This window comes from Lycium barbarum, chromosome 9 (genome assembly GCF_019175385.1).
Source record: "Lycium barbarum isolate Lr01 chromosome 9, ASM1917538v2, whole genome shotgun sequence".
In the NCBI taxonomy this organism is placed as follows: domain Eukaryota; kingdom Viridiplantae; phylum Streptophyta; class Magnoliopsida; order Solanales; family Solanaceae; genus Lycium; species Lycium barbarum.
The window spans coordinates 110,195,306-110,203,598 of NC_083345.1; the positions used below are offsets into that span (position 1 = coordinate 110,195,306).

At 30.5% G+C, this 8,293-nt stretch overlaps 1 pseudogene; it reads left to right on the forward strand.

The window, feature by feature from the left end:
- Positions 1 to 5,272: 5,272 nt before the first annotated feature.
- LOC132612152 (receptor-like protein 9DC3) lies at positions 5,273 to 7,517 on the forward strand (annotated as a pseudogene).
- The last annotated feature ends 776 nt before the right edge of the window (positions 7,518 to 8,293 follow it).

Below are 8,293 nucleotides of genomic sequence, written 5' to 3' on the forward strand. Positions count from 1 at the left end.
TTTTGTTTAGATCGAGATGTGTCTGAATCTTTTTCTTTATAACTACAATTTTTTTGTAGCCAATAATTGCACTATTCAACTATGAAATTTAAGTCGTAGCCATTTCAAATTTATATTTTTTGTGACAAAATTGCATTGTGACTAATTTGTAAGTTGAACAGAGATAAATAATACAATTGTCACTGATTGTTCGAACTATTAGTGACAAAAATTAAAGTCACAATTAATTATAAAATTATGTGGCTAAAGTTTACAATGGTTAACTACATATTTTAATTTGTCACTAATGTATCAACATAGTTTTTGTGACAAAAGTTTTTTGTCTAAAAAATTTAACTTATTTTAGGATGAAAATTAGTTTGTCACAAATTGGGTACATCATTAATGACAAAATAATCTGTCACTAATAACTTTAAATTCGTGGCTAATAGTACTCAATAAATGGCGCCAACGCTTTTTTTGGAAGGAAACTTTAGGGGACAAAACTTTGCTACGAATTTTTGTGTTTCGTCACTAAAAATATATGCCTCATGTATTTAAGGACGAAATGAAACTTTTGTCACGAATAGTGAACATTTAGTGACGAATTTTTTGCCGTAGCTAGTATTTTCGTAGCTAAATATCATAATTCTTGTAGTGCCATCACCAGCAACAACACGAAGGATGTTGGCAGCAAGCGATTACCATATATATACACGTATAAATACTTAAAATAAGAAATCCACAACTGAGAAATAACTCAAAAGTTCATTCCACGCAACTTATGAAAATTAAGCGGAGCTATTCAAACCTTAAGATGCACCTATAGTTAACGAACTTTTACGAAGGGTACAAAATGCTTATCAGTTTTTAATACTTTTTTTACCTGACACTAATAATGGAAACTTTCCAACACGCGACCTTTTTTTCCTAGAGAAAAGAGAGTGAATAACTTAAAAGGTCATTGAACTATAGTAAATGTTTCACTAAAGTCACTTATATTTGTTTTGTATCATAAAGGTCATTCAAGTGTACCTATAAATTATACCAATTATACCAATTATACCAAAAACTAAAGAAATCATATTATATCAAAAGTGGGATGATTCTAAGTCTAAAGTCAGATTACGAAAATGGCCATTAAAAATTAATGGACCATTTTACCCTTCATAAAATTTTCTTCTACTAATGAATAATTAAAGCTCCAATGAAAAACCGGGTAAGTAGAAACAATTGTTTCATCTTCCATTCATTATGGTAGGCGGTTGTTGTGCAAAACGTTTTAAAATTTTAAAATATCTCCGTTTCACACTTCTTTCATTTATTTGATCTTCTGAGCTTCCACCATTAAAATTCTATATTCATGTATAGTCTTTTTATATTCTTTTTTATACTTTATAAAAGTAGAGTCAAGTCATTGCATCATTGTTATCCTTTTATTCTTTCTGCTAAAAAAATTCCTTTCCATGAAGACCTTCTATTGATCTTCTCTCTTAGCATGCAGTCATGTACATGTAATTAAATTATTTTGTTTCGTGTTATATTCAATTTTTGCTTACTGCCAACTATTATATATAGTTGCTTGTATATTCCGGAATAACATGTAAATGTAATACTTACAATTTAACAATAATTATTCATCATATGCTAGCTTGTTTGTTATTTTTATCATACACAATAAATATGGGACACATCTTGCAAGTCTCACGTTTTAGTTGAGACTTCTCAATTTTGCTATAAATTTGAGTCAAGATTTTTTTTTAATTAACTGTGGTGTCCGAGCTAGCTTGCGTTCACCTCGACTAACTCCGCTAGATACCTGTTTATTCAAGATTATTAATAATTCGTTTTCCTTTAATCAAACATTGTTTTGCTTCTTTTACTGGCCACCCTTTGCCTTTTGTTACAAAATTCTTTTTTTGTTTTCCCTTCTAAGGGATAGTAGAATTGGAGATACAGTTTGCAGCAACTTTGTTTCTCAAAATACAATCACAGAGGAGCTTCATATAAATTTTAACACATCTTTTTTATGCCTTATTATGCTTTTGTTGAAATTAATTTTCAAATCAAATCCAGAAACACATACTATATGTTTGTGGGTTTGATTTCAAATCTATCCCTATTGGTTTTGGGTTTCTATGATTTTTGGATGCTTAAGTTAAATGGTGAAGATAACATTAAATACTATAAGGTATCTTGAGACAATTCTAGGCTTAGAATAAATATAAGTGAATATCTATAACATCAAGAATAGTTCAAATTGCAGAAAAGTATCCAATTTATCAAAAGCATCCAAGTCGTTTTGAAATGATTAAAAAACGGAGGGTACATAGACAGTAACGTACACGAATCCTAAAGGGCATTCTTCCTCAAATCAACTTCATTTGCTTTTTTGCACTTTATTTTTTGGAATGTGTTAGTTTGACCATTGCTATTGAGGCTAAATTTGGTGGTATTAGCCTTCTAACATATTACTCTGATTACTCTATCATAATAATTAACAGTTCTTACTCTATCAAAATATATCTCACTCAGATTACAGTAGAAAGGTACTTTTGCATTATAACTATAGTATATTTGGATCTAATCCATAGCTAAATTTAGTTGTTTAATTTTGCAAGTTCAAACGATATTTAATAATTTTGTGATCAATAATCAAGTCATTCGATATTCATTGATTATTCATCGATTTGAGCTTGTACTTTACCCCTTTTGATTTTAGTTACTCATTACCCACATATGTTAATATTGTACGTACAAATTAAAAAAGTATGTACTGATTGCTATGGGAGATACGTGCAACGCACGTATCCAGAAACTAGTAATTACATAAACCTCTCCAAGTTTGATTATGAAACACTTACTTCCTTCGTGGTTTACTTGCCTCTCTTATTTTATTTTTTTATAATAATTTTTTTAACCTAATTATTATTAATAAAAACATTTTAGTTTAATGTCCTTTAGGATATTTTTTTTAAATTAACTTTGTAAACTTTTTTTTTTTTTTTGAAAAATTGAATTTTATACAAATTTAAGGTACAGATAAAGGCATGCAATATTAGGACTTCCGTATATGAAACTTACAAGTTAATCTTCATTAATTAAATTAATTGAGGGTATACTGATTCTTTAGAGAAATTACTACATTAATTTTGGGAACCTGTTAGAATTTATTTATTAATCATGCAAAGAAAGGTGTAATACTTCTTCTATTTTTTTTTCTTTTGTTTTGGTTATTTAATATTTTGAAGCTTATTAACAAAATTTCTAAGAGATATTATCATATGGTTCAACATGTACGTTCACAGCAAAGAACTTTTTTGCCTTATTTTCTCTTACAAGCTTATGTGCTCCAAAATTACCACAACCTAAATTATTCACAAACTCATAATGTTCCATCACTTTAAACAAAACAAAAAGGGGGGGGGGGGGGGGGGGTGGATGGGTTAAGATTCTTTATAATTCACAATTGATTAAAGAACAAATTATGACTTACGGAATTCATAAAACACAAAAGAAAATATCTTAAAGGCCAAATTGGTTAAATTATTATTTTTATTGATAATAATTAGGTTAAAAAATTATCATAAAAAAATAAAATAAGCGAGGCAAATAAACCACAAAGAAAGTAAGTGACATAAAATCAAACTCGCGGGAGTTTTATGTAATTATTTCTTTAGTTTTTTTAATATAATGATTTTATTGGTAGACTAGTCTAACCTGAATGACCTTTTTGATACAAAATAAACATAAGTGACTTTAGTGAGATATTCGCTATAGTGTAATGGCCTTTTAAGTTATTCACTCGAGAAAAGAATTTTTAGATCTTTTTCCTGTTATAAATATCAGCTTTAGCACCTAGAAGTGATTTTTAAGTACTAAATACTTATTAGCTATTTTGAATCCATCCTAAATGGCCCCCTATTTACACTGTCTCTGAAAGTGCTTGCTTTTTCCTTCCATTTACTTTTCCATGGATAGAAGGATTTCCACAACTTTAAACTTGACCGGTTAGTAATTACCGAGCACATTTGAATTCTTAGTCTTTACTTTTCCATGGAAAGTGAAACATTGACTTATTGACTCCTAAATCGTTATAATTCTCTCCAAAAATATTATCTCCTAAAAGAACTTCTAACAAAAAGTATCTTTCAAAATAAATAAGTTTTGAAAGCTTGGTCAAACAGAATATTAGTCTCTTCATTCCCTTTTACTTGTCAGTTACATTTTCACTTAAAAGAAATTAGTTGAATGTAAATATTACCAAATTATCCTTATGGTACTCCAAATAGTTTGAAAGTCATTAATTACTTAATGATAAGAGTTAAATTAAAAAAGAAAATGTACTCTTTTCTTGATTTACTAAAGCGGAAAAGTAAAAGTAAAATTGTAGTTTTAGTATTTTTGATGAGCAATAGTACTTTTATTTGCCAAGTGGTGCATACAAATTGTGACACAAATCCCACTCATGAAATGTGGATGGTGCTTAAGTGCTTAATTCAAGATTTGAGTGCTTTTCACATCTTATCTCGTTGGAAAAAAAAAAAAAAACATTCTTAGTAGGCATTTGGTCATAAGAATTATTCACTTTATTCTGATTTTATTTTTCACTTTTTCGCGTTTGGCCATAACAATTCCGAATACAACTTGAAGTTGTATTCCAGAATACCAAAAACTCAAAAAATTATTTTTCAAAAAAATTCACTTTTTTCACTTTTTTACAATTACATTTCATCAAAAACTACGATTTCAAAAACTATAGCCAAACACAACTCCAACTCCAAAATTCTAAAAAAAAGTGATTTTCTTTTTATTTCTATAGACAAACGAGGCCTTAATTATGCCGTGGGACAACTATCTAAGCAAAAAGATGCTGTCATACATTTCAACAGAGATTTTCAAGATTTGAAAACAATCAAAAAAAACAAAATCTAGTAAAGGAGATGCATTTATTAAAGAGAAAAGGTGCAAATCAAATATACCCCTCAACTTTACGATTTAGAGCAGATATACTCCCATTATAAAAGTGGTATAAATATACCCCTGTCGTTATAAAATGTTGTAAATATACCCTTTTTGCTGACAGATTTTTTTTTAAAATCATTTAGTTTACTTTTTAATTTAAAAAAATACCACGTGATTTTAAAAAAGAAGGCTACCCAATTTGTTTAGTAGACATATTTTTCTAAAGCCACAAGATAATTTTTATTTTCCTGGTGAATCGGGTCTGATTCGTTTAAAACAATGGGTAGACTTATTCTTTTTATATTATATTTCAAATATAATATAAAACATGTTAAATATTACAAATGCTAGTGCCATTGGTACGCTCTATGATTTTCCATTTTCATCTCTCCCTTTTCTTGAGTATCTTGATCTTAGCATGAACAATTTCTCTGGCACCATCCCACTTGAAATTGGTAAACTCACTAATCTTGTCTATCTTGTCTTGCACAACAATCAGATTTCGGGCACAATACCACCACAAATCGGCTCACAAACCAAGCTTCAGGTCCTCCGCCTATTTGAAAACCATTTAAGTGGTACCATTCCAAGAGAAATAGGTAACCTAAGGTCTCTTACAAAGCCATCTTTAGGTACTAACTTTCTTAATGGTTCTATTCCTACTTCATTGGGGGAACTTGACCAGCTTGTGTTTTTTGTTTCTTCATAAGAATCAACTTTCTCGCTCCATTCCTAAAGAAATAGGTTACCTAAAGTCCCTTACTGAGCTACATTTGTGGAGTAACTCTCTTAATGGTTCTATTCCTGCTTCCTTTGGCAATTTGAGAAATATGCAAGGTCTTTTTCTCCATAATAACAATCTCACTGAGGAAATTCCTTCATCTATGTGCAATTTGACATCACTAGAACAGTTGTATCTCGCGGGAAACAACTTGAAAGGAAAAATTACTCAATGTTTGGGTAATATCAATGGCCTCCAACTTTTTACGATGTCACATAATAATCTTAGTGGAGATATTCCTTCATCTTTTTGCAATTTAACATCACTACGGATTTTAGAATTGGGTAGAAACAATCTTAAGGGAGCAATTTTGGAATGTTTTGGCAACATGAGTGCCCTTGAGGTTTTGAGTATACACCACAACAATCTTTCTGGGACTCTTCCAACAACTTTTAGCATTGGAAGTAAACTCAAAAGTATCAACTTGCAAGAGAATGAACTAGAGGGAAAAATCTCTGTATCTTTGGCCAATTGCAAAGAGTTGCAAGTTCTTGATTTAGGAGACAATTACCTCGTCGACACATTCCCGATGTGGTTGAATACTCTTCCGAAGCTGCAAATTTTAAGCTTGAGATTGAATAAATTGCATGGGCCTATTAGAACTTCAAGGAATGGAAACATGTTTTCTGAGCTTCGAATCATTGATCTCTCTTACAATGCCTTCACAGGAAACTTACCAATGAGTTTGTTTCAACATTTCAAAGCCATGAGGAAAATTGATCAAACAATAAAGGCACCAACATATCTTACTATATATGTTGGAGAAGGACATTACCACGATCCTTTGACAGTTGCAACCAAAGGACTGGAGCGTGAACTTGAAAACTTTTTGACTATTTACACTGCTATTGATCTTTCAAGCAACAGATTTGAAGGACAAATTCCAAGTATTATGGGAGATCTTTTTGCGCTTCGGGTGCTGAATTTGTCTCATAATGTATTGCAAGGTCATATACCACCATCACTTGGAAGTTTATCAGTAGTCGAATCATTGGATCTTTCGTTTAACCAACTTTCGGGAGAGATACCAGAACAGCTAGCTGCCCTTACGTCTCTTGCATTCTTAAGTCTCTCTCACAATCATCTCCAAGGATGCATCCCTCAAGGACGTCAATTTGCTACATTTGAGAAAAATTCATATGATGGTAATGATGGATTACGTGGATTCCCTGTTTCAAAAGGTTGTGGAAATATTTTGATACCAGAGACAAATTATACCGATTATGCGGTTGATGATGACGAAAGCACTTCTGAATTTCTCAATGAATTTTGGAAAGCTGCTCTTATGGGTTATGGAAGTGGACTATGTATTGGATTATCCATAGTATATTTCATGATTTCGACTGGAAATCTAAAATGGCTTGCAAGAATCATTGAAGAGTTGGAAAACAAAATTATTAGGCGACGGAGAAAGAAGAAACAAAGTCAAAGGCACTACAAAAGAAGAAATAATCGCATCTAGAAGAGTAAAACATTCAGGTATACAGTTAAGTTCTAGTTTGATCTTCAGTTTATCGCAACTATCTGTGTCTCATTTTTCATATTAGTTATATTAGCAACTAATCAAATGCTCTACAAACCTTTTTTTTTTCCTTTCAATAGAAGCAATTACAATGGATTAGCTTTTTCAAAATATGTTTTGATCTAGTAAAAGTTTAAATATAATATGCGACTGAGGCGGAATGATGTAAAAAAAAAATGCAAATATATGCAAAATTAGTTGGAACTAGTGTTTGTGCAAACCAACACATAATTTAATTTTAGTGTAAAATAAACGTCAGACTTAACTTTCTTTCTGTAAGATAAAAGTCCGACTATAATTTTATTATTTAGTGTAAAATAAAATGACTTAACTTTCTATGTGTAAAGATAAAAATCAGACTGTAAATAAACAAATTCGAACATGTAGGTGTTTGGAGGAGAATTTGGTGGAATACACATTAGAGATGCAATATCAGATGTTGCAGCTTATGATGCTAGATTTGAGTTTTAGTTTCTTTTAGTATTGTATGTAAGCTTTTTTTTACTTCCTTTTATTAACTTGGGAAAATGTAATAACATGAATTTTGATGATATATCAAGTTTATGTAAGATTCGATGAATGTTGTGTGTATTTATTGGAGAAAATGTAAATAAGTGAGAAGGGTATTTTAGTCTTTACATACTAGTAAGTTAAGTTAGTAGATTAGTTCCTAACTAACTATAAATAGGACATATTTGTACTCATATCAGTTCAAGAAAAATATACAGAACGTTTCTTTCCTTCTTTAATCTTATATCAATTAGGGTTCTTTGGTTATTATCACATATTACTTCATGCTATCAGAGAAGGATGAATTACTGCATCGATCCCGCATAACCTTCGATTGTTAAAATCTTAATCGTATTAAAGAATTCAATTCAAATCAAGTTCAGATCAAATTAGGGCAAATTTCAGAATTTCTGAACAATTTCCATGGTGATTACAACAGGAATTGAACCAGTAAACACAAGTACATTGATAGGATCAATTGAATCGCAAGCACCAGTAATTGAATATAATCATCCACTATATCTTCAATCAATTGA